This window comes from Lampetra planeri, chromosome 16 (genome assembly GCF_965212315.1).
Source record: "Lampetra planeri chromosome 16, kcLamPlan1.2.h2, whole genome shotgun sequence".
Classification (NCBI taxonomy): Eukaryota; Metazoa; Chordata; class Hyperoartia; order Petromyzontiformes; family Petromyzontidae; genus Lampetra; species Lampetra planeri.
In genome coordinates, this window is record NC_136122.1 from 7,475,888 (window position 1) to 7,501,760 (window position 25,873).

At 46.4% G+C, this 25,873-nt stretch overlaps 1 protein-coding gene across 8 annotated transcripts in view; it reads right to left on the reverse strand.

Moving 5' to 3' along the window:
• The window catches only part of LOC144722985 (liprin-alpha-1-like), a 277,623-nt gene that overhangs the window by 206,619 nt on the left and 45,131 nt on the right, over positions 1 to 25,873 (reverse strand). Inside the window, exon 1 of one of the 8 annotated variants that reach the window (XM_078601463.1) lies at positions 10,828 to 10,909. The exons of the other annotated variants lie outside the window; for them this stretch is intronic. The gene's annotated coding sequence lies outside the window, so the exon portion shown is untranslated. Of the gene's footprint in view, positions 1 to 10,827; positions 10,910 to 25,873 lie in introns of those variants that run through there. 8 annotated transcript variants of the gene reach the window in all.

Here is a 25,873-nt window from a genome sequence, read left to right on the forward strand (position 1 = left end):
TATCAGAAGGCAGAGTGTTCCAGACAGCCGCAGGAACGCATCTGAAAGTGCACAATGCAATAACTGTCTTTGTTCGTTGGTCATGCCAAAAGCCGCTGCAAGGCTGACCGGAGTTCACGTGATGGTTTACGCTCATTGATGAGAGATCAGCAAGGTGTTGTGGCTTGTGGGATGGTGTGGCCAGCCCCAGTGCTGAATGTTTGCACACCAGGCCAGGTATGGCCCAGGACCCGATTCAGACATTCGCCTCCGATGGTGGCCATGGCCGGGAATTTAACTCGGGTCTACGGGTTCGGAGAGCAGTGCATTAACTACTACCCTTCCACTCCCCATCCTCCACATATAGCCTTACCAGGCTGTTGGGGCAAGTGCTTTTGGCGAGTAGCGCCTATGAAGGCTGACACGGTGCACGAGGGGGTGGGTGGCCAGCACCACGCCAGGCCGCCTTTGTCTCCCGACTGTCGATGTTTACACACCGCACCAGATACTCATTTAAGGCTGAGTCGATCTAGGGGAGGCCCAGGACCGGTTCAGATATTCACCACGGATGTTGGCAGTGGCCGGGAATCGAACACGGGTGGCCAAGTTCGTAGCACAGCGCGCTAACCACTACACTACCGCTCCACATCCTCCACACACACACACACATAGATATACGCACACACACACATAGATATACACACACACACACATAGATATACACACACACACATAGATATACAAACACACATAGATATACACACACATAGATATACACACACACATAGATATACACACACACATAGATATACGCACACACACACATAGATATACACACACACACACATAGATATACGCACACACACACATAGATATACACACACACATAGATATACGCACACTCTTACAAAGAAGCTCTCCTGCACACAAATGACTTTGGCATAAAAAAAAATGCACCGGAAAATATTTGGTATGCAGGGCAGTCGCATGTCAGAGCACGAACTAGTGGCGAGCGCCACTATTTAAAGATAGCACCAAAAAATGTGACCTCACACAAATACAACCTCCCCATCACGCACCCCTAATCCCTTTCCAGTCAATCGCTGCACTCCCAAAAATACGCACAGCCTTGAATTGTCCACAGGCTGTGATGTAATTGACACGGACGCCCCGTCATATGGCTTGGTACATACATAGCAGCAGCAGGGATTCTTACCCCACATCATCAAGGGTTAAGATCTCAGCTCGGGAGAATTTGGCCCACGATCCCTCCAAAGGGAGCAAAAATGAGCAGCGGCTTGAGACTCCGTCCACCACTTGATAGGGAGACAACGGAGACTGTCGCTGACACACCTCGTTCATCACACGTACAAAGTGGGGGCAGCTTGCCGGCAACCGCCGTATGAACACATTATTGGTAGAATGCAGAATTGAGACAATTCGTCGATTAAGTTGATTTACTGAAAGTTATACATCGGACACTCTTCTCCTCGTGGTCGATTAGTCAGTCCCCTTTAGAAATGCCAAGGGGCAACATTCCTCCTCCCGAAGGCTGGAAGCCTCCTCTGACCACCTGATGATATTACTTATATCACCAAACTGCCCATCGCCTCCCGTCAAGGGGCTAAGACTTGTTTTTTCTCAACAACTATGGCCATGTTATCCGATCAATCGAGTAATCAAACTGATAACCGGTAATCGACTACATAAGTAATCGGATAGTCCAGCTCAAGTAGAGTGATCCACACCATAGGAACATGGAATGTGTACGACTCCACCAATGGAGATAACCAACACTCGCTTGTCCGCGGTCAACCACGCTCCGCCTCGCAGCAACGCTTAACGCTCGCGACACACGCGTCGACGGTGCGTATGAGAATCAATTATTTACGATTAATGCAAATTACGTGAGAATCGTCTGCTCACTTTAAACTTAGGCCCACGGAGCGAAGACGAACTAACAGTACGAACGAGGCGAATAAAAGTGAGAAACAAAACTAAAAGCGATGGAAAAAGCGAAACCTAAAAAAAATCATCAATCCTTGACCATCACCGTGACAGTGAATCGCGACAATTATTTCAATGGCCAGGGGGTGTGAATCAGCGACGCCTCCTCGTTTGAGCCCTGGGGCGGGGGGGCGCGCTGTGATTTTTGACTGTCACCAAAGAATTCACAGGCAAGTCACCGAGCGCACACGGCGGTACACGAGGTTTGTGTCAGAAAGAAACATACATCTGAGCATCGCGCTCTCGGGGTTGCATAAAACAGAACAAAGACGAACAAGCCATATCAACCCCAATTTGAACTCCATAAATCCGTCTTTATTTGACACGACCGTTGCCGCCGCTTTATTTACAAAAGTGATTCACCACCTCGAAGAGACTGCGCTTTCTGACGTGTTAGAAAATTGACACATTTCCGTGGAGAGAATAGCTGCTCCGTATCCAAAAGTAGCCAACCACAAGCGATCATTATGTTCCAAGTGACACCGCCTTTGATTGAATTGCACACAACAGTTTCAATCCACCAAGTGGCACTGCGCCAATGCTCCATGTTTTTTTTTAGGTGGGGGGGGGAGGGTGTTGGCTGTTTGGCATAGGGTATGACTTTTAAAGAAAATGGATTTGGAAAGCTGTTTAAGTATACGAAAAAGAATTAATCCGCTTAGAAGTTCCGTTAAAGTGCAGTAACTCTGAAGCCAAGAATTTCTTTGACCGAGAGGCATGCAGACCCCCCTTTGTCAAATCCACTCCTCCACCTTGCTGGCCAGTGGAGAATGGTGGTAACTGTGGAGAGAGAATAGATGTAAGAGCAAAGTAAAGTCCAACAACCACCGATTTTCTGCTGCACTGCCCTCTGCCTCGTAGCCTCTGTAATTGTCAATCCACTGCTGGGTGACGGACGGCCTCCCTATGCCATGTGGGGTTATGGGGGTCGTTTGACGATACTTCAGGAAGGCGGGGATCCAAGGATCGGTTCCGAGATCACTCCCCACTGATGTTAACCACGGCCAGAAATCAAACTCAAGTTGCCGGGTCTCAATAGTGAATCGGCGCTAACCACTGCACAGCTGCGAGATCAATAATAGATTAAGCCGATTATAAATCGCATACCGGCAGCACATGCCAATTCATTACTAGTTTAGCACACCGATGAGTTGGAAAGTAAAACCCACAAAATTTACAATTCTGTTTTTTTTACATTTACAATTTTTGTTTTACTCTCCAACGCACCGGTGTGCTGAACTATTAACGAATTGGCATGGGTTTTTTTTTTGGCAGTGTCGGGTGGTGACGGGTTTAACAACACATTCATATTCACGCGATCTAATCCAAAAGCCTCTATCACTGGATACTATTGGTCGAGCAAGGCTACGTGTCAAACTGGCAGCACGTGCTTGACAGACCCCCAGAGTCCCGTCTGGCCCACGAGAAGAGGAGGTCTGCTGTGCACGTTTTGGCCACAAAGCCACGGCTCTGGATTTTCCGAACGAAAATTGCGGGGAAACATGTGGCATTGCTTAGCGTTGCCACGTCGAACGATGGAGGGAGGTTTTCGGAAGGCCCCCTTTAGCGTGCAGCGTACGGCGCTCGGCAACCAACAGGCGCACGAGTCACCTGCCAGTTGGAATGTGTGCAAGTGATGGCCCTGAATGGACTCTTCCAGGTGATACACAACTGCATTCATAAAAGGTGAACCATAATGAAAAGCCATATAGATACACACACACTCACACAGACATTATTAACTGCCCAGAAGCAACTGTAGGAAAAACAACGCAATGATGAAATGAACATGGATGAATGCATTAATTATGACTAATATAATTTCCTTTTGTGGAGCTTGGCACTGTTAAAATTCTTTCACATATGCGACTTTCTTCCCTTTCAGACAGCACTTAATTTCCCATGGGCATCAAATATATAATTCACCTTAACTGGAAAAGCTGCCAAATTATGAAACGGTGTCAAATTCCAAAGTGAGGCCCTTTATCAAAGCCCTGCAACTTCAATTATAGGCACTCGCGCAAAGGTTTCCTTAGGAGGCGGAGGCTAATGGGGGCTATACCACAGCCCACGTTCATACGCAATTCCCCTTTTTAAGCACAGCATGACTTTTACTTGTGCCCAGTTTCCTCGTCTGGCTCCATTCGTCTCGTAAAAGCACGCAGGAAGTGACAAGGGTGCTCGGGGGGGGGGAGGAGGAGAACTTAGCACCTGGCATCGTGCACCCGGCAACGTGCACCCAAGATCGTGCACCTGGCATCGTGCACCCAAGATCGTGCACCTGGCATCGTGCACCCGGCAACGTGCACCCAAGATCGTGCACCTGGCATCGTGCACCCGGCAACGTGCACCCAAGATCATGCACCTGGCATCGTGCACCCGGCAACGTGCACCCAAGATCGTGCACCTGGCATCGTGCACCCGGCAACGTGCACCCAAGATCGTGCACCCGGCATCGTGCACCCAAGATCGTGCACCTGGCATCGTGCACCCGGCAACGTGCACCCAAGATCGTGCACCTGGCATCGTGCACCCGGCAACGTGCACCCAAGATCGTGCACCTGGCATCGTGCACCCGGCAACGTGCACCCAAGATCGTGCACCTGGCATCGTGCACCCGGCAACGTGCACCCAAGATCGTGCACCTGGCATCGTGCACCCGGCAACGTGCACCCAAGATCGTGCACCCGGCATCGTGCACCCGGCAACGTGCACCCAAGATCGTGCACCCGGCATCGTGCACCCGGCAACGTGCACCCAAGATCGTGCACCCGGCATCGTGCACCCAGCAACGTGCACCCAAGATCGTGCACCCGGCATCGTGCACCCGGCAACGTGCACCCAAGATCGTGCACCCGGCATCGTGCACCCAAGATCGTGCACCCGGCATCGTGCACCCGGCAACGTGCACCCAAGATCGTGCACCCGGCATCGTGCACCCGGCAACGTGCACCCAAGATCGTGCACCCGGCATCGTGCACCCGGCAACGTGCACCCAAGATCGTGCACCCGGCATCGTGCACCCGGCAACGTGCACCCAAGATCGTGCACCCGGCATCGTGCACCCGGCAACGTGCACCCAAGATCGTGCACCCGGCATCGTGCACCCGGCAACGTGCACCCGGCAACGTGCACCCAAGATCGTGCACCTGGCATCGAGCAGGAATTTCGGTGAACGCCGCCCCGGAGACAAAACCCCCGCCAACGCAAACCTTCGCCAAAGGGAATTTTTCACGTGAGTCATAGTAATAGCCTCTCCTTGATTCACTATGCTGTTCCCAGCTTCCTCTTGCATTTCCAATATATAAAGCTAATTTGTCCTCATGAAGTGAAAATGTGGGCTATGCACTTGTGTTTATTTTTTTTATTAAAATCGTTCGTTATTACAGTGCCGCTCTTCAATATCGAGCAACACTTGCTTGTTTTCGTGAAGCAATGGCTCTGTGGAGAAGATCCTCTTGCAGAGGCTACGGTCATGCAGACACAATCAAACACCTGGCAGAAAGGGTTGCCGAGATCAGACTAGGTTAGTAACAATTAGCATCCCCCCTCCTCATCCACGGTGATTTTATGATCGGTCACAATCCGGCTTTGCGAGTCTTTTGAACAGTAAAAAAACAATTCCGTCTCATCCGTAACGTATTTTTTGTTGTTCTGTAATGTTCGTGAAAAAGAGCTTCATAGTTCATCGGATTCCTCCAGTCGAAATAAAATAAAGATTCTGATAGTCTGGAACAGATCACAATGCGACCGTGGTCACGAGAATCGGACAATCAATCATATGATCCAACACTTCCCATAATAGCCAAATCATGGGCAATATCACTAACATCCAAGATGCACCCAGAGAGGCTAATTCTTTTTATTGGAATATTAACCTCGATATACACACACTCAATATTGCACATTTCACATTGCCATACGGAAGAAGTTCTGTCCACTTATTATGTAGCCCAAACGTAACATTAGCTATTGCATACCATTTGGTGAATTTACCATCAAGAACTGCTCTTTTAAGAAATATTTTTTTATTTTACCAGGTTAATGCCCACTGAGCTATTTAGCTCTTTTTCAGAAGCGACCTGACGATAAATGATAGCTCAATAAAGTGGCTTATCATAATGTGGAAATTTATAGCAGCCAATTGATATCAGCGACAGCTACATTTTCCACTGTGATTTGATAACTGTGTGAATGTGCAAGTATGATACATCCTGTCTTTTAAAAATGTTTAACTTTTGCTGTTATATCATCTTCTATATCATTAGTGTTGTTTTGTTCGAGATTTACTTAAAATCATTTAATTTTATCTACCTCCTCTACAATATTTCTGACCACAGATTGGCCTGGCACACCTGTGAAAGCGAGCTCCATAAGCCCACCGAGTTCTCCACGTTCAATAAAAAACTCCAATGCGCCTTCGCCTATTCGCGTACCGTTGTGAATACGCTGCAAACAATGTTAACGTGACGTATGCGAATTCGACGCGTGCATCGTGAGCCTAACAATCGATTTGATTCGTTTCGCACTTAGGAGTGGGCACGTGGCCACGTGGTGGTGCGCATGTGGCCGGCAACGTAAACGTGCCGGCATCGAGCAGAACGATAGGAACGTGGACAGAAGAGGAATTGTGCAGCGTGGAGTCACGTCACGCAACGGAACGGAATGACCCGTATGGAGTACTGACCAATTGACTGATGTCCTTGATTAGCCCAGTTGGCTACGTACGGTGCGAAAGAAGTTCAACATACGTATATATACATAACCAGGTGACGGCCCATTGACCCGCTTACCATATCTGTTTTGAAACAAGGCTTAATCAACCACACAGGTGTTGTACTGACAAGTATTCTCAATGCATACAAATGATATAGAGATAAAACTCTGACATATGCACTTTGAAAACAATACCCTCGTGAAAAGTGCAGTGTTTATAGGGTCTGTAATTTGCATGTTACCTGCCTGCCTGTCGATATAAATACCGACTTACCTAGTCTCAAGTATATCCTCTCTAAACCAAATATACAAATGTGTACCAGAAAATATGACAAGGCAACTCGCCACACACACAAATGTCAACCCGCCAATGGTAACCGCGAACACGTACACATCTCGAAAATCGCCGTCTGCACGTGACTACCAATGAATCATCGCAGGCTCCTTTAATAAAGAAACTCTGTCGTAGATGTACGCTCGACCCTGGTACTGCGATTCAACCCCACGTCAAGAAACAACCACGCCTCCTTGCTCAGGGCCTCGGTAAACAAAGCAAAAAAACTCAGTGCTGCTGCTGCTGCTGCCGGCGGCGGCGGCGGGGCGCATGGGACTGCCCAGACAGTTTGTTGATTTTCCAGACACTGGAGGAGTGAACGTGCAAAGGGGGGCTCATATTCATTTATGATGCGAGAAAGTCCAAGTCAGGTGTGGGGTGGACCTCGTTGGCTGTAGACCACAGCTGCGGTGCGTGCACCGCGAATCACTCACTGCGTTGGACAGCTGTGCAGGCAGAAGCAGAGGTTTTCGCTCAATTGATTCTGTCTTAAAAAAAGTCAGCATCACCCTGCTCAAACGAGCAAGGGGCTAACACTCATTCCTGTTAGTGGCCTTGAGCCAGTAGATGGAAATTCCACATTCCCATGCCCAAGATCTGCCTCTCTTCAAGATGACCACTGATGGCTTATCACAATATCGCATTCATTTTATTAATCTAAGACTAAGAGGAATGACAGGCTCAAACATATAGCTACGACTGAAGAGGAACATGACATTTAAACTAAAGCATGTTGAAACGTAAAATTACAAAATGTTTTTCTTTGTGTGTTCCAGAGTACATGACTGTATGCGGGGAGCAGTCGTGTAGTAGTTAACGTGCTGCGCTATGAACCTGGCGACCGACGCTTCAACTCCCGCTCACGGCCGACATCGGTGACGAATATCTGATGTGGTGCGAGGCCTCCCATAAGTCGACTCAGCTTTAAATGAATACCTGGTGTGGTGTGCAAACATCAGCATTGGGGAGAGAAAGGAGGTCAGGTGTGGTGCTGGCCACCCACCCTTCTCATGTTCTGTGACAGCCCTCACAGGAGCTGGTGGACAGCACTTGCCCAAACAGCAGGTTAAATACGGGGGATCTTTGTCTTTGTTGGGAATAAAAGTCAAACCAATCTAACCTAACATGAGGCTTATTTTGTAAACCCAGTTTAACGCACTAATAATATCACGTTACACAATGACACAATACCAGACTTCACCCTATTGAAATGTAAAATAGCGACGAGTTTACTTTCTACATTTGCAAAGCACTTTGCCCACTTGTGACGTGCATATGTCCTTAACCCTCTCTAGTCCAGAGATGCCTGCAAGTTGCAAGGTGGGTGCCGCTGAATCTCGGAACGCGCGAGCGGTTCAGCGTCAATTTTATTCGTAGAGGCGCAGCGCCTTTGTTTTTAAAGACATTGGACTTTCTACAGAGCACGCCAGCGTCACGCCCTCCCACATGGCCTTCGCCGATACATCTTCAGGTCGGATGATGAACCGATGAAGCTAGCAAAACTGATGACGTACATGTACGGAAAGTTAAGCACACATGCAGGAACAACATTATTTTCAGGAGTGTTTCATGAACGATACAACAGTATGGTTATTGTTAGCACAATTATTTGAACGTGAGGCTGTAACCCTGCCAATTCTCACCGCCCTCGCTTTCACATTCGAATTCTAGTGAAGTGGTTGTTTCCTTGCGTCTTGACTGCACAGGAACATGCCAAAGTTGGAAGTTGAATATAGGAATCTTGGATTTTACGCATTTTATTTATTTGGCCGTTTCCCAATGTCCACAGTCTTATCAAAAAGACAAATAACACGAACGAGCAAGCCATGCAGACAAACATTCCAATAACTTACCTTGAGCAAAATAAAAAAGCAACATTATATAACATGTACCCCAATCGTAAGAATTATATTTTGGCGCAATGATTTGAAATGTTTTTAGGTCCTGAAAGGGAAATTGTATTTGTCATTTTCACAGTAAACACCTTTGTGTTTTGGCACGTGCTGCGTTGTAAAACAAAAAGCGCACGCGTTTCATTCGAACGCAACGCCATAACAAAAGCATGGGCTGAGCAATGCGTGCCTTTAAATTTAAGACAAAATTAAGCCCATTCGTAAACTTTGACTGCATTGGCAAACACCTTCATTTTTTTTACGATTCATGCGTGACATGGGAATGCAAGAATGCGCACACCGTGCAACTTGTATACCCTTAGCATCAGAAATAGTAATCGATTCAACATTCCAACAAGGAAAATGGACCGAACCAACGTAAGTCTTCCCGCACGAAAATACACGGGTGGAGGAGTGCTGTATTTCAAGGTGCCCGGATTAAACGCGTTAAGCGAGTACGCGTACGTGCCGTAATAATTCACATTCAATCACAAAGCACGAATGAATACAGATTGCACACAACTCATTGCTGACAGCACTGCGTGGTAGCGATACCCAAATGTCCTGGATTTGGCATGGACCCATTCTCGATACTAGGCAGGGTAAAGGCCGCTCACTATGCATTTGCGTGTGGGGGGGGGGGAGCGGTGGTGTCGCGGTTAGCGTGCTGCACTACGAACCCGGTGACCCGAGTTCGATTCCCGCTCACAGTCAACACCAGTGACGATTATCTGAATGGGTCATGGGCCTCCCCGAGGTCGTCTCAGCCTCAAATGAATACCTGGTGTGGTGTGTAAACATCGCTACTAGGGAGACAAAGGCGGCCAGGCGTGGTGTTGGCCACCCACCCCACCGTGTGCTGTCCCGGCCTTTATAGGTGCTCGCTAACAGCACTTGCCCCAACAGTCTGTTAAGGCTATACGGGGGATATTTGTCTTTGGGGCGAGCGAGGCTAGTGGATGATAGGGCGTGGTTATGTAAACGTAATTGGAGCTGACATAGGGAGGGGCTGAACACACCCCCGGTGTGTCCTGGTTATGCCTCCCAGACATTGAGAATCTATATTATGGGACCTTTTTTTTGCCAGAGAGATAGAGAGGAAACGGCCCAGGGAGCGAGTGGAGACGTCACCGCATTAGGCGGGGAGATTGGGGCGCTTCCTGGTGGGATTTGGGAGTGGGGAGGTCGCACGCGGCGTGAGCTCGTGCGGAAAATAAAGACGAGTGTGTCGTCTCAATCTTCGTCTGGTGGACTCATTACACGTGTATTATAAAAACGCGTGTTTATTTGCATGTCCACCACAAGTGCGTGTGGTGAAGGCTGACTTGATTCCTTACAAAAAGGTTTCTATTTGGTGTTTGAGCATCTTCACGCCTGCTTGTATTTGCCAGAGAGGGTAAAACCTATCCTTACATTTCATATTTAGAATCCATACTGAATGAGCCAAGGCCCTGCCGATGAGACCAAGCAGGAATCGAAACGGGGTCAAGGGTTTGCCTTCGGTAAATAATGCTGTGAGAAACAGTGATCACCCCGGCCAACAAGCCCCACCGGTTGATATTTTATTCTGTCAATGAAACTTGACTCCTCCAGATCTATTCATTTATTCTACTCAAAAGCGCACGTGAAGGAGAATAAATATGATGGGTAATCTCTTGGGAAGTACAATTCGGGACAAACTTATGGATATATATCGGTATATATGTACAGAGACGTGTACACGTACAAAACGTCTCTCAATCTCCACCGCTTACGAAGTGCAGTACAACATTCGATTTTGCAGCACTGTGGGAAAGTACATCCTGCCGATATTAGGCATTCGGCAGGCATTTGCGAAGATGCGCGTGTGTCCATGAGTGCACTGTCTGTAAACGAGTCTGTGTGAACAGTGCACATTACCTTTGTTTGGGAATCAGACAATGGAGAGAGGTTGCATCAATCCCGGTGTCCCGCACACATGGGCCAGAGACAGCAGGGCAGGCACCGAGAACAAAAACAAAACAGAAAAAGAAACGCACATTAAAATCCGTGAACCACAATTCGCAAAGCAAACATTTAAATTATGCCCGATATGTACACACGAGTGCAACGCAAGGGCACCCCACCCCCACCCCCCCCCCGACGGTAAACAAATCGAGTTGCCCGTTCCCATAACAAGAAGATATGGGTCTGTAGGCTCTGAAGAAAAACCTCAAGGTTGTGTTTACCCATCTCTGAACCCACGCATTCCGCTTTGCAAGGGAGGCGAGGCGTGGGTTTTGGGCAGTTACGTATCGGAGTGCCACTCTATTTTGTACATAGAACAAACTTTGGTCCAAGGAGAAACGCGGCAGTTGAAATCTGCTCCTGTAATCAAGGAATTCCAGAATCACTTCTGAAATCCCATCCAGCCACCTCTTATGAGACTCGCTATTTTCCCAAGCGTGCCCGAACATTACTTGTACAAGACGATATCGATCCATACGATGCTGCTGCTGCTGCACAGCTCGTGATACAGCTGAAAGAACAGGATCCTCCACCCTGCCAAAGGGATTTCAGCATGGCTATGGGGGATTCGTACCGATGCTCTGAGTTCGTACCGAGGCTGTGGGTTCGTACTGAGGCTAGTGGGTCATGAGACTGGATTCGTGCTCTGGCTGTGGGTCCGTGTTGTCCACATGAATATTGAACTTCATAGCCAACCGTACTAATCTGAGGTCCGAAGGTGTTTATTCGGTAGAATGACCTAACACTTGCCATTTTTGGTTGGCTACGTACGGTGCGAAAGAAGTTCAACGTACATACATTTGGGTCAAACAAGAGCACAAAATGACCTAAAGGTAGACCTCTACTTACGATGGAGATGCGTTATGACAACCCCATCGTAAGTCAAACATATCGTAAGTCAAAGATGACCAAGCCTACCCAGGAGTCCTAAAGAATGGTGATAATTTAGCAAAACAGAGCAATTTACAGTACCATACTGTATAAAGTATATACCATATGTATTTATTAATTACAATACTGTATTGCACAGTAAAATGTAAAGTAAAAAATAAGTGAAATTCTTAGCCTACCTATATGAACTGAAATTTAATAGAAAGTTTTTTCAGGAAACACTCCTATCTGCTATAAAAAAAATATTTTAACATGCATTGAACGTATCGTAGCGTGGTAACCCTAAAATGAAATCGCTCGTACGCTGCTGCGTTTGCCTGCCGCACGAAATTAAAAACATTTTACAATTTTGTCGTATCGTTATCGCCATCGTAAGATCGAAATATCGTAAGTCGGACCATCGTAACTCGAGGACTATCTGTACTCTTTAAGATGGCACGACAGGATCTTTAACATTTGTTATGGTTCGAGTCACCTCCGAACTTACTAGCCCACAGATGCCACCACATTACACTCGCTAAATGTCTGGAGCAGCACATCAGACAAAGAAAGGACATGTAAAAGGCCGCTTTGGTTGCGACGCCGTGGCCTCTGTTGCGTTCTATTAGCGGCGGATATTTGGGGTGGCCTCTGTTGCTTTCGGCAATCATTCAGATTGCCCAGGCGATGACGTGGGTGGGTGATCGTGCGAGCTCGTTCACGCGCGACGCGCCGGTCTTGTCACGTCTGGTTCACAGTGGACTGGGAGGTGAGCCGGAGCTCACAGCAGCAAGCAGCAGCAGCTTTTACTCGTTCCTCAACCGTGTGTCATCCACACTCCCATCTCACAGAATTGCTTAGTGATGTCACATTTTTTATTTCTAATAAATAAACGCATCTTTTATGTACGCACCGTCACGATTAACGTAATGTGTCTGTGTCCCTGAAAGTGGAGTATAACGTACATTTCACAGCAGATGCCACGCTCACTACAGTTTTTCGCAGCTTCACAACCGCCCACACAAATGAGCAGTTAGTGGCAAAAAGAGAATCATTGACTCCATGTAAACTGACCCAGCGGTACCAGTGGGATATCACTATCCAACTCCACACGCCGCAACACACCGGACTTCCACCGAACAGTTGATATAGTCATTACAAAGCATTGACCTTTTTTTTCCCTGCTAATTACCTCCTTCCAGAAATTCTGATGTCGAACCGCTCTTGGCGACAATTCCCGTTAACGTTACGTCGGCCCGAGGAAGGCCTTTGGCTGGCGCTAGGCAATCCCGCCGGACCCTGTTGCGGAAAGTGTCTCCATTAGGGTGCCGCAGAGACAATAAATAACGGCGGGAAGACAACCAAGTTTTTTTTAACGTCGTATTTGGATAACAGTGCTTGAAATGTCGAGGGGTAAAGTTGGAACGCCCGACTGGCGGACCCATTAACCTCACCCTCTCCGGGCCTGCCAGCAAAACGGCCGTGGTCCAGAGGTCGCAAACGGGTTTTGATTCCTTACCCGTTCCCGTACCCGGCCGCACCAGGGTCGCAAATGGGTACCCGTACCCGTACCCGGCCGGGTACGGGTACCCGTTCCCTACCCGTACCCTACCCGAAATGAGTGACAAACAGTTACTCACTAGTGACTCACGGCCTACCCGTACCCGTACCCGGCCGCACCAGGGTCGCAAACGGCTACCCGTACCCGTACCCGGCCGGGTACGGGTAGCCGGGTATCGGGTAGTGTACGGGTATCGGGTACCCGGTTTCGACCTCTGCCGTGGTCTCTGCAGCCCTGTGCTGATGGCAAGCCGCTTGCTATTAGCTCAGCAGAATGAACCGGTGCCAAAAGGCCATTAGATGGAGCACCCACTGGAACAGTGCCACGGTGGCAAGATGTTAACCCCCCCCCCCGCCTGGTTTCCTGGAGGTCGTGGGTTCAATCCCGACCTTGACGTCTGCATATTTGGAGTTTGCATGTTCTCCCTAATTTTTCTCCGGGTCCTCTGGTTTTTCCCTCCACATTTAGAATCAACATGCATTTAGAGTATTTGACTGCTATACATTTCCATACGCTAATCCACTTTGTTAAGCTATCATTTGTGGCCAGGTTGCTTCTGAAAACGAGCTATATAGCTCAGTGAGCCTTACCTGGTAAAAATACAATTACTTGACCACAACACGTGGTCACGCTTTCGCTTTGGTGCTTGCATGCTGCAGAAGCATTCTGGTGAAGTGCATAATGATAAGGTCACAGGCTAACCAATCAATATGGACTATTGATTGTTACCCCCTTGCATGCGTGGGCTTACCCCGGGTATTCCTACTTCCTTCAACAAGACAAATACCCAGTATAGAATGGGTCAAATATTTTAAGAAGGAACTCTCATTAATGTTTCTTTAGAAAGGCTTTCAAAGATGTAATATGTTCTCACATGTCGCAATCCAGTCAGGCTTTCGTACCACGTGATCATAGCAATAATTGGGCAGCCTTTTGTTACAACATCCAGACATCTGAAACTCCCAGAATATTCTCTTAAAATATCAAAGTTCACTTGACCATACGACCCCAGATGTTGGCATCAACAAACACGCGCAACTGCACAAGCCTGATGATTATCCCAATTCCTGGCCTAGAATTGTGATCCCATTCTTGGGATAAAATACAATTCATAGCGACACCATGGAATCAGGAGAATCGTGGACTCTCAAGAGGGGTCGTGAGCAGTGTGCTCCCCATTATGATGTAAGCAGGGGGGGGAGGCATGAGGGGCCTGGACGGTCTAGAGGAATGCATTACCACATGCACTGGACATTACGTTTTAATGGCGATTCCGGTTGATTCCAACTCGCCGTTATAGTTCAAAATTCCTACTTAAGTGCATCGGAATCAGAATCTTTATTGACTGAAGGAATCCGATCGAGCTACGAAGCTTTTATTCGCAGACATCCCAGTGTGTAGTGCAGGTATGAACCTACCAAGTACTGTACCTTGCGTATTATCTTAAGTGTAGGGCCCATGCCTTGTGTGCAAAACTTGCCTGATTCCAGCCTGACTATAGTTGGGGCTCAAAACAATATGGGGGGGCCTGACAAGCAAATAGCCGATGCAAATGTATAAATCAGTGTTCTTCACTCATTTTCAGAGGGGGGCCACTTTCGCCGATAAGACATCATCGGCGTGAGGGCCGCCACACATTTGAAACCACTTTTTTTGACAGCAGCACGATGACGGGGATGTTTAAACATTTGTGAATTGTCGGGGCCGCACTAAAGGCCACCAAAGTCTGCCAGTGGCCCGCGGGCCTTGCAATGAAGAACACTGATATAGAACAAGACACAAATCCCCGTATAGCCTTAAACGCCCGTATATCCACACACAAACAGCCACAGATACTCATTTTAGGCATCTGAACCATTTTTACGTGAGGTCGCCCATAGAAGAACTGGGATTTTCTGCAGGAATCGTGCACACAAACTACAACTCTAATAATAAGAATGCTCATTCATTTACAGCCCATTGTCAATCTACTACCAGATAAAGGCCTCCCCACACCAGACTCAAGAGTGCATTTCTCATATTGGTCATGGCAGCAATTGAGCATATGCCACACCATGCTGGTCAGTGTGGGATGCCAAAGGGGGTCCCTGGTGCCGGTGCAGATATCACTCACCAATGTTAGCCATGGCAGAAAGTCAAACTCAAGATGCCCAGGTTTGTAGTGCATTGCGAGCACCGCCGCACCCATACCCCTCCACAAGTACACGTATCGCGCAGGTATTAAACTAAAACGAAACTATTTTTATTTTACCAGGTAAGGCCCACTGAGCTATATAGAGGTCTTTTCCAGAAGTGACCTGGCCACAAACGAGAGCCCAATTTTAAGTGGCTTGTCGTGTGAAAAAGTACCGCAGCCAATTATTTGAAATACATGTTTCTAAATGTGTAGGTCATAACCAGAGGACCCGGAGAAAAATCAACACCATCATGGGGAGAACATGCAAACTCCAATTCTACAGGCATCCGGGTCAGGATCGAACTCACGACCTCCTGTATACCAGGCGAGGTAGTTAACATCTCGCCAAATAATACCTTTAGCTTTAATTTAAGTACAAGCAGTGTTACACTTTTAGCTCTAAAAGGTTTCAAACGTCGTCGTTCGAAGTGCACAATATAAAATAATGACCACGACGACGACTCAAGAGGCACTTTGCTTTTAAATTTAGATTTAAATCTTTCATGACTGCAGGGATTCATCTTCTTGGTTCTTTCGGTAAAGTCACGTAGAAGGGAAATAATAAAATAATAAAAATAAAACATTATAAAATAAAATTCTCACGACGTTTCGGCCACAACACAAGCAGCCGTCCTCAGGTGAAGACAGAGCTTCTACGTGACTTTACCGAAAGAACCAAGAAGAGGCACTTTGCTTGTTTGTATTAGGCCCGAATGTGAACAACCTGGACTCTTCAAGCGAGGTAGGGGACGGGGGCGGCGTACACATTATTAGCACCCAGAGATTCTGCAGGACGCAGAATGGAAAGCGTGCTTCCCGCACGGCACTGGCGTCAGCGAAGCGTCACAGCCGCGTCCACGCGCACCTGGGTCCCCGCGCACGTGATGCACATCACGAGGTGCTTTTGCCTTGCAGATCACGTCAGGCCGAGCAGCGGAGAGGCGTTGTATGACGAAGGCTCTCGAAGGTTTTCATTATCGGCCTTCGACGGGCATATTTGGTACCGAGAGCCACGGTCAGAATCGGAATCTGGAATCTTGATTTAGACTGGAGGAGGAGGACGAGCTATGAAGCTCTTTTTACACACGTGTCCGATATGGGCGGCAGGGGGGTCCGCAACTAACAAGAGAGAAAAAACCGATAGGCGTGCAAAATAGATAAAATGGTAAGCAAGTCAAGAAATATGAATGATGAATAAATAAATGCATTATATAAGTCCGGTGTATCAAGCTCGGGTAAGGCAGCGAAAACAACAACAAAAACAGTCCCAGACCACGCGCTGTGAGCACGGGAACTCCCCGTTTGCAACAAACAGCGAAACGCAGGCCTCGGATGTCAAATCGTCGAGCGGCAGACCACTGCAAACAAAAGCCTGAGTGATCAAAACAATGTTCTCGCCCGCAACGCCATAACCTTCTCGCTTTGTTTCGCCGTGTATTTGCTTGTTCTCATGCGGCCTGTTTAATCAGGGTCCGGATACACCACCAGGGCTCCACTGTACGCTATACACATCTTCGGAGACCGTGCTTGACTGCCGTCTAGGCCCCTATTTTATTAATGAGCTCAACATGGCAAGGTTGCAGATCACTGCAGAGTGAGAGACTGCCGTGCCCACATATTTTAAGACTACAAATGTTTTCCTGAATAGCTCCCCGTGGGCTGAAAACGGCCGTACGGATGTAAAAAAAAATGTTTCTGAAGGCAAAGGCACCCTTTGATGAATTAAGCTCTCCGAGTTTTAAGTGGTCACACTATGCTGTGTTTTTACAAGGAAAGGAATGACCCACGACGCAAAGCGCTTCCTTTTAGGGCTATCGAAAGACACGGGGACGGGGCGTTGGGAGTGAATGCTTGTTTTGTCTAAAGATCTGGCAGACTGCGCTCACACGAAGCGTTTTAAAGCGAGCACAATGTGCACATTGGAACTCTCGGCGGACTTGCCGCGTAGCAGTTTCCGCTCACACCGTTATTAACACAGAGTCCTCTAATAGTTTTCACAGAGAAGGACGCACGTAACTGTTGAGTTAACGGGTCTGTAGCAAGTATTGCAACTCTACAAACTAAACAAACTAACCTATATTTGTTTTACCAGGTAAGAACCCTACTGAGCTGTTACATCGATCGTTTTCAGAAGCAACCTGGCCATAAACGATAGCTCAACGGAGTGGCTTATCACGTGGACATTTATCGCAGCCAAATACTCCAAACGCAAGTTTCTAAATGTGGATGGAAAAAATCCAGGCGACCATGAAAATTCCAAAGACACAGGCGTCAGGGTCGGGATCCAACCAACGACCTCCTGCATACCAGGCGAGGTAGTTAACATCTGGCCACCAAAATGGATGCAAGGTTTTTTTAAATAAATTTTCCCAGAGCAGCTCAGACATTTTTAAGAAAATACATTCTTGGACAAAACTGTAAATAAATCTAAATATCAGTAATGTTATAAATTAGCATAACATGTTTGAAAGATCCAGGTTTCATGACCGTCAAATAACCCTATCAGCAGGAGCTATAATGTGTGAATCATACAACTACAAGCAATAAATGCATGAGGCACGTAATGTCAATATAAATTACCGCGTTATTTATATGGTTTAGTATGAAAATGTACACAAACATGGCAGGTGACCTGGTTTGAACACGATAACACAAATTTAAATCCTGAAGTACACGTTGTTTATTAAAAAAACAAGCAAGTTTATTATGAAACGTATAGAACGTATGACTAAACACAATCTTATAAATATTAATGTGAAAATATTTAGTTTTTACAAGCCTTCATGTAGCAACATGTTTGCGGTGGTCAAACAAGGGGTGAGCATTATACACAATAATCCAACGCCTTAGGCCACTTTCTTTCCTTCAGGCTAGAACACTGAGGCAAGATGGTTCATCGATCCATAAGTTAATATCATTTTGAAGATTCCGACTGAATAACGTGGATAAAGAATATATATTTTTTTGTTTTTTTTACAATTCTCATACGTTTCGATTTAAAGCTTTCGTGACTGCAGGGATTCATCTTCTTGGTTCTTTCGGTAAAGTCACGTAGAAGGGAAATAATACAATAATAAAAATAAAACATAATAAAATAATTCTCACGACGTTTCGGCCACAACGCAAGCAGCCGTCCTCAGGTGAAGAACAGGGCTGTCGGGAAGACGCTGTCGTGAAGACGCTGTCGTGAAAGTAGTGGCCGAAACGTCGTGAGAATAATTTTATTATGTTTTATTTTTATTATTTTATTATTTCCCTTCTACGTGACTTTACCGAAAGAACCAAGAAGAATTCTCATACGCTCTACGTAATGGGTCTGCGTGAACCCTGCAGCCACCGGTTTCCGCTACTTTCACGACCAAGTAAAAATGAATCGGTGCTTGAATGGAATCGTGATCCTGAATTGCTACGAATAATTAAGGTGACTCGGCAGTGAGAAACAATCGATATTTTTCTACCCATGAGCACTGCTGTAACAAATACAGCACAATGAAAGGTCCCTCTTTAATAACGATTGTAGTAAAACCATATAAAGTATCGTAACTAGTGATACATCGGTTTAACCTTCAGTATACCACTGGTTCAGGTGAGGGATGGTGATGCCAAAGACAGCGCTACATCCAATGAGCCACTTATACATTTATTACACGGTAATAAACGTCGTAATAAACTGGAGTATGATGTGTTTATTAATATACTGCAGTCTCAACCACACTTATTGTAGATATATATGAGGAAGGGAAAGGGACAAAGCAGACAAACAAGTAACCGGACTCTACGTATCAAGTGTGACATGTATGTTACGTGTATACCAGTCCATCGGTTCATTCATGGGTCACATGAATATTTAACGATAACTTGAGAACGCCCACCGCAACAATTGCAGTGAAACGCTACACATTGCCGCTGCTCAAACAAGGACGAAGGCTTGCCACATCCCCTGCAGCTGAGAGTTAAGGAATGAAAGTTGAAGCTAAATAAACACACTTATTTTGTTGCATTACATTTTTTGATAACTAAGACTGTGGGAGACACTGGCACACGGTCGCACTCCTTCTTTCGTGCAAATTTTGCCGCGGAGTCTTTTAACGTACCACTTTGCAGCAGGAAATACAATTTGCGGTGGTATAAATTACCGAACGGCTACGGGGCAATAACGACACCTACGTGAACTGGCTGGCGCAGATATGAAAGTGAGGGATTGTGGGGAGCGGGTCGTGGGAGTCAAGGTGGCAGGAAGTGGGCATTCAGTGCCCACCCATACGCTGTGCAAACGTTTGTGGGTACTGTGACAGGAATTGCTAATAGAAGAATGTAATGAAAAGTCCTATAGACGGCGATGAGCAAAAATTAGCAATTCACTGTAGAAATTACCAGACGGCTACGGGAATTGAAATGCTGATACTCTGTAAAGTGGCAGTGTTGAGACCACTAACCAACTTTAGGTAGGAACAACGACAGATGGAGAATTTTAATTAAAAAAGTTATTTACCGCATGCTAATGGAGGCACTCCGTTTTCACCGCATCAATGTGCCGTACGCAAACATTCCAAATTATGCACCAAATAAATATATGGCAATCTGTTTTCATCTTTCGTTTACGCTCAAACTACCAATGTAAAACACCACTGTCACGAGTGAACGCATTCAATCCTGCGCAATTTCTGCTTTTATTTTTATTAATGAAAGCCGCTCATGCGTTGATAATTATACAGCAATAATTGCGAATTATGCCGTTTACTGGTGGGTAAAATTACAGCCGTAGTAAATGAGCACACATTTGGAGCGATTGCCATGGATCGGAATGCCACGTGAATTCAACGTATCATAATCATCACCACCGCGCATCCGTGTGCGAACTAATACTGTAAAGCACAACTTGGCAAACACGATAACAGAGCGATAAATTGCTCAGTCCATGTGAAGCACCGTGGGGAACAAAATAACCAAGCCGTATCCATGCCTCATAGACAAACACACTCGCTGCCGGCGTGCAATTGCAATGCGTTAGGCAATTAAATAATACGCACGACTTGTTTTTGCTTCTAAGTTCACAAAAAATGCGTAATTACATCGGGCGCATATGTTTGCAATGTGTGTTATTCCTTCACCAGATGTGAGGATGTTGAACAGGGCTGACCAAACATCCTGACCCTATGAGCCACATACCAAAGCCTTCATATGGCCTAGAGCCACAAGAGAGGCGCGGTGGTCAGGCGGTCAGTTCCCTCGCACCGATTGGCCTGAACCTAGAAATCTGTGGAAGTGCTCCAGGCGTGTATTTCCAGGGTAGTCCACGTGACAGTCCAAGCGGTCCTCAATGTCATCCCGGTGGTCAGAATAAAAATCTGAAAAAGTATTTATCCCGGAGGAATCTGATGAGCTATAAAACATTTTGTAACAGATGTCCAGGAGCGGCGGGTCAGAACGTCACAACAAACATTTACACAAACACGATCGGAGTGCCAAGTAGAGGAAAAGTACATAAACTAAACTATTTATATCTTACCAGGTAAAGCCCACTGAGCTATTAGCTTACTTTTTTTTTAAAGCAACCTGACCATAAATGACAGCTCAACTAAGTGGCTTAACGCGTGGAAATTTATAGCAGCCAAAAAATCCAAATAATCTAAACACCAACTGGTGTTGACCAAACCTCCACAACGATTCTACTACGGCGCTCGATACAGGAGGACCGTAATAAGCACCACCCACTATGAGCAAGAGAACAATGAAGACGTTTAACACATGTACACATGCAACTCATCAAACAGGTGAGAAAGACATGCTAGTGACAAGTAAGAACTTAGAGGCAGGGCACATCGCTCGACGAGCTGATGGCTAATGGAATGTCTGCATCAGCAGCAGACCATGCTTTCCCACCTGATGACGGACGCTTGTGTTGCGCCCGAAACGTCGTGATTTATTTTATTTAATCCTTTATATTAAGTTCGCTTGCTTGCGTGCTTGCTTGCTTGCTTACGACTGTGCAATCTTTCGGTCGTTTTTTAACCCACTTCCCGTGATCCAATCGAGCTGACATTTTCCACAGACTCGTTGTGGGAGACAATTCATGTTCGTGAAAAAAAATTCCCAAAATGTTACACTGTTTAGGGAAAACAAATTAAATATTTAATTACCAATTGCTTAATACTGGCAGACAATCGTCTGACCCATAAGTGGCAGCCATCTCAAGCCAGAGGACGAGAAGACTCTAGCCGCCACGCATATAAAGGATTTATAGTGAAAAACTTTGTTTTTACGGGTTTACTTGTTTTTATACCTACGTGGCTTTACCGAAAGAACCAAAGAGTAAAGGAATGTCAGCCAAGGGACAGAACACGCATCCAAGAGGAGGACAACCGTGGAGACAGAGCCATGAGATCTGTTCATATGAATGAGAGACGGATGGTTGCAGCACTACGGCCCATGAGGAATGGCAATGGTATGGGGGAGGCCTTCATCTAGCAGTGGCTAGACAATGGCAGATGATACATTTTATGCATGCATGTACGTATATGCAAAGTCATCTCAGCCAGTCATCCCCATGACACCTGGTTCTGTCCCTTGACCTCATGCCAGCGGACGTTTGACACTTTACGTGGCATTAATGTGCACATAGCCTGGCACAAGCGCCGTGGTGACGTCACTGCCGCTTAGTGGCGAATGGCGGTTGTTGTTGTTGATGCTGCAAAGTACACATGCTACCAGTATATGTTCATACAGAAGTGTCAAGTTATGTAAATGTTTTGCTGGGTGTACACAGGGGTGAATCCTTTTGTTTATAGTGTCTTTTTGGTGTCATCGCAGTGTCGTATTGCATGACAGGCAGGACAGGCAGTACATATCCAGGACGACCTCCGTAGAATGTCATAGAATAATAAACACCGCACGGAGGGAAAAACAATTACCTCCCACGGAACTCGGAAACTTTATGTCATGGCACTATAAAACGCATTACCTGAAACGTATTTTAATAATTGTAGTTTTGTACTTTTTTTAGATTAAGTTTATGCTAAGCAAACATCGCTGATATGTTGCGAACTTTTTATTGGTGTACGTATGTGCGTGCGTTTCAACGTGGAAGTTAAACATTACATATTTGTTTACGCAGTAAATTTCTTTACGAGCCTCGGCAAGGACACGCAACCACCGCTTTTGGTAGCGTTCCAACTCTGTCGCAGCTGAGCTTGAGCCACGTGTACATCAGACTGAAAACCTGGTAACCCACCAGGGGGGGTGGATCAAAATCACGACCATCATAATCATCACCACCGACCTTGCCGAAGATTAACACTCTCTGTGAAACTGGCCAAACCATTCCCGTGCCAGACCCCTGCTGAGAAAAACGCTGTGAGCCTCAGTGAGGCTTTGCAAGGATGATAAAAATGAATTACCATTCTGGCTGTCCTATATGGGCCTCACTCACCCTTACCATAATAAAGTGGAATGTCCATCACTGTCCAAGGGCTGTATACAGGAAACAAGCATTTCCAGGCTAAATTAGTCATTCAACACGGTTTTCAAAGGTTGTCACCGACACGCTCCTGCTCAGATACAAATAAACTCCGTCTCTGTGCCGGACAACCCAAACGCGCATCATAATTTGATCATTACATCATTATGCCTTAACGACAATACTATCCAAGCGAGCTGCGATACGGTCTGTGCAGTTTCTGGGACCCCGGCCCAAAGACCTGAAATTGGTAACCGTCAGAAGTTCGGGGGGAACCAACCTCGAGTCCAAGCGAGCTTTGCAACAGATTTAAAACGGCGTTATTCCTAACAGATTACTACTGCGTGTGATCAGTGCGCATTCGCTGTCGACTGGACTCACAAGAGTACCGCGATAGCAAAGTGGTTACTTACTGGAGGGTCGATAAACAAAAACAAGGTTTCGTACCTCAGTAAAAACTTGATTTTCAAGTCAATACCGCCATCCACGGAACTCTTCTTTAGATCGTTGATGTTAGAAATTCCCAGCACAGGCCACAAAAATGTGTTCAGAGAAGACTTTGAGATAGTCCCTAAGGAACCATCATAAACACATACTGTTAGGTTTTTTCGGTAAAGTCACGTAGGTAAAAAAATAAAATTAAAAGTTAATAAAAGTAATAATGGAAATAAAATAAAAATGTATTTCCATTATTACTTTTATTAACTTTTAATTTTATTTTTTTACCTACGTGACTTTACCGAAAAAACCTAACAGTATGAATCCTTGCAGTCACGAAAGCTTCAAATCTAGAATCGTCATAAACACCTTGTTGCGAATACCACAATGGCGCAAAAACTACCATTTTTTACGACATTAACAAGGTAAACAATGCAAAAAAACCGACCCGATTTCGAAGGAATGTTTTATTATTATTATTATCCACCCTTTCCCTTCGTTTATCTTTTTCCAAATAACATTCAAGGCAAAACATTTTTGAGCGGACATTGGCAAGGACGCCGAGCGTGTCGGTGACCACCTATGAAAACCAGATTTCATGTCAGCACCAAAACCCTATTTTGTTCACAAAGTGGTCACTGCAATGCTCTCGCTAGGATACGAATGAACCAGCATATTCCCTCCCTGTCACTTCACCTTCGGGCACTACTTGAGAAGATGTTTGCGAAAAGGACAGCCCTCTCGAAGCTGCCCCTCCTGTGATGCCAAGATGTCCAATGCGCTCGTGACTAAACGTGTGGGGGCAAACTCCCCATGGCAGCCCTGCAGATATATTTAGCGTATGTATGTTGAACTTCTTTCGCACAGCACGTAGCCAACCGTGCTAATAAGAGGTGCGGGGGCAGGACAACAAACTAAATACAAAAAGCAGTTAACAAGACCCCGGCCCTTCTGGCCCAAGATATTGCCATAGCCCAGGTCGAATGAAGGTTGCTCCTACCTCTAACGTCTGGCTCTTTTGCTTACATGCCTCCAACATAAACTATGCAGATATAAGCCCAAGGCCCTTATCGGATACAACTTGTGAAGCCTGGCCTCCGCCGGGTGAGCGGAAAGGGAGGCCGGTGAGATGGAGAGAAGCCACCATCTCTTGATTGACGTGGACATCCTAAAGCAGCTTTGGCACGCACCGTGGGCGAGGTCCTCAGTGCCGCCCTGCCGTGTGAGAACGCTGTGATAGCAGGGTCACAGCCACCAGACAGAGCCTGCAGCTCGCTCAACCACTCGCCCACATGGCAGCTGCCTTACCCTGCTTCCCGCCCTCAACATGTTGGGCCATGGACCCCCATTTATGATCACTATGATCACTGTTTCATGGCTTTATTTTGGTGATTTCGAAAAGTGTATTGGTTTAGCCATGTTTGTTTGTTGTAGTACAGAGTTAGACTGATGGCCTTAATCGAAGTTGTCTTGTGATTGTTGTTGGTTGTTTGACTGGGATTTTTGCACACAGCGTTGGTGTACGGTGTTTTTTTCTGCAATATTTTGCTGTCTTTTCTTGGATTTTCTGTTTGCACTCAGTCACATATTCACTTTAAGATGATTTTTTGTTCATGTTTTTGTTTTTTATTTGTTGCGGTTGCACCCGATTCAAGAGCCGAATGGCTCACAGGGCTATACCTAATAAATGAACTTGAACTTGAATTTTTCTGGGGCTCTTGCCATGCCGGGTTGTCCTTTGGTCGGATGAGGGCCTTCTAGCCCCTGGCCGCTCCCCTTCGGAGCCATTCCTACTTTCTCTCCGCACTCAGGCACTGCTTGAAGCGAAATTTCTATTTATGAAAAATATATATTTACCAGGTAAGGCCCACTGAGCTCTACAGCTCTTTTTTCAGAAGCGACCTGACCACAAACGATAGCTCAACTAACAGGGTTATCATCATGCAGACATTTATAGCAGCCAAATACTCTAAAAGCCTGTTTTTCTAAATGTGGAGGGCATAACCAGAGGACCCGGAGAAAAATCCACACTATCACGGGGAGAACATGCAAACTCCAAATTTACAGGCGTCAGGATCAGGAGGGAACGCACGACCTCCTGTACACCAGGCGAGGTAGATAACATCTCGCCACCCGGCTCCTTCAGAGCCCTCGGGCCCTAACTCGCACTGTTGCCTCCATCTTTGGCTACAGATTTTTGGCCGCCAAATTTTGAGCCTCCCTGCTCTGTCCTCTGAGTTTTGTGCGAGAGCCCCTCTGGAGGGTATTTGGACTACTTGTTCACGTTGGCCAGACATTGCGGAACGGGTGTGAGTACCCACAATTTAAACGTTGGTCACTGACAAAAAAAATTGCAATGTGATCCGTCGCCAAGTGGAGTAACTAAACGGCGCTGCACTGCCTGAGTATATACAGTCCTTGCGACTGCGTCCGTGTCCCAGGCAGCGACAGCGTGGAG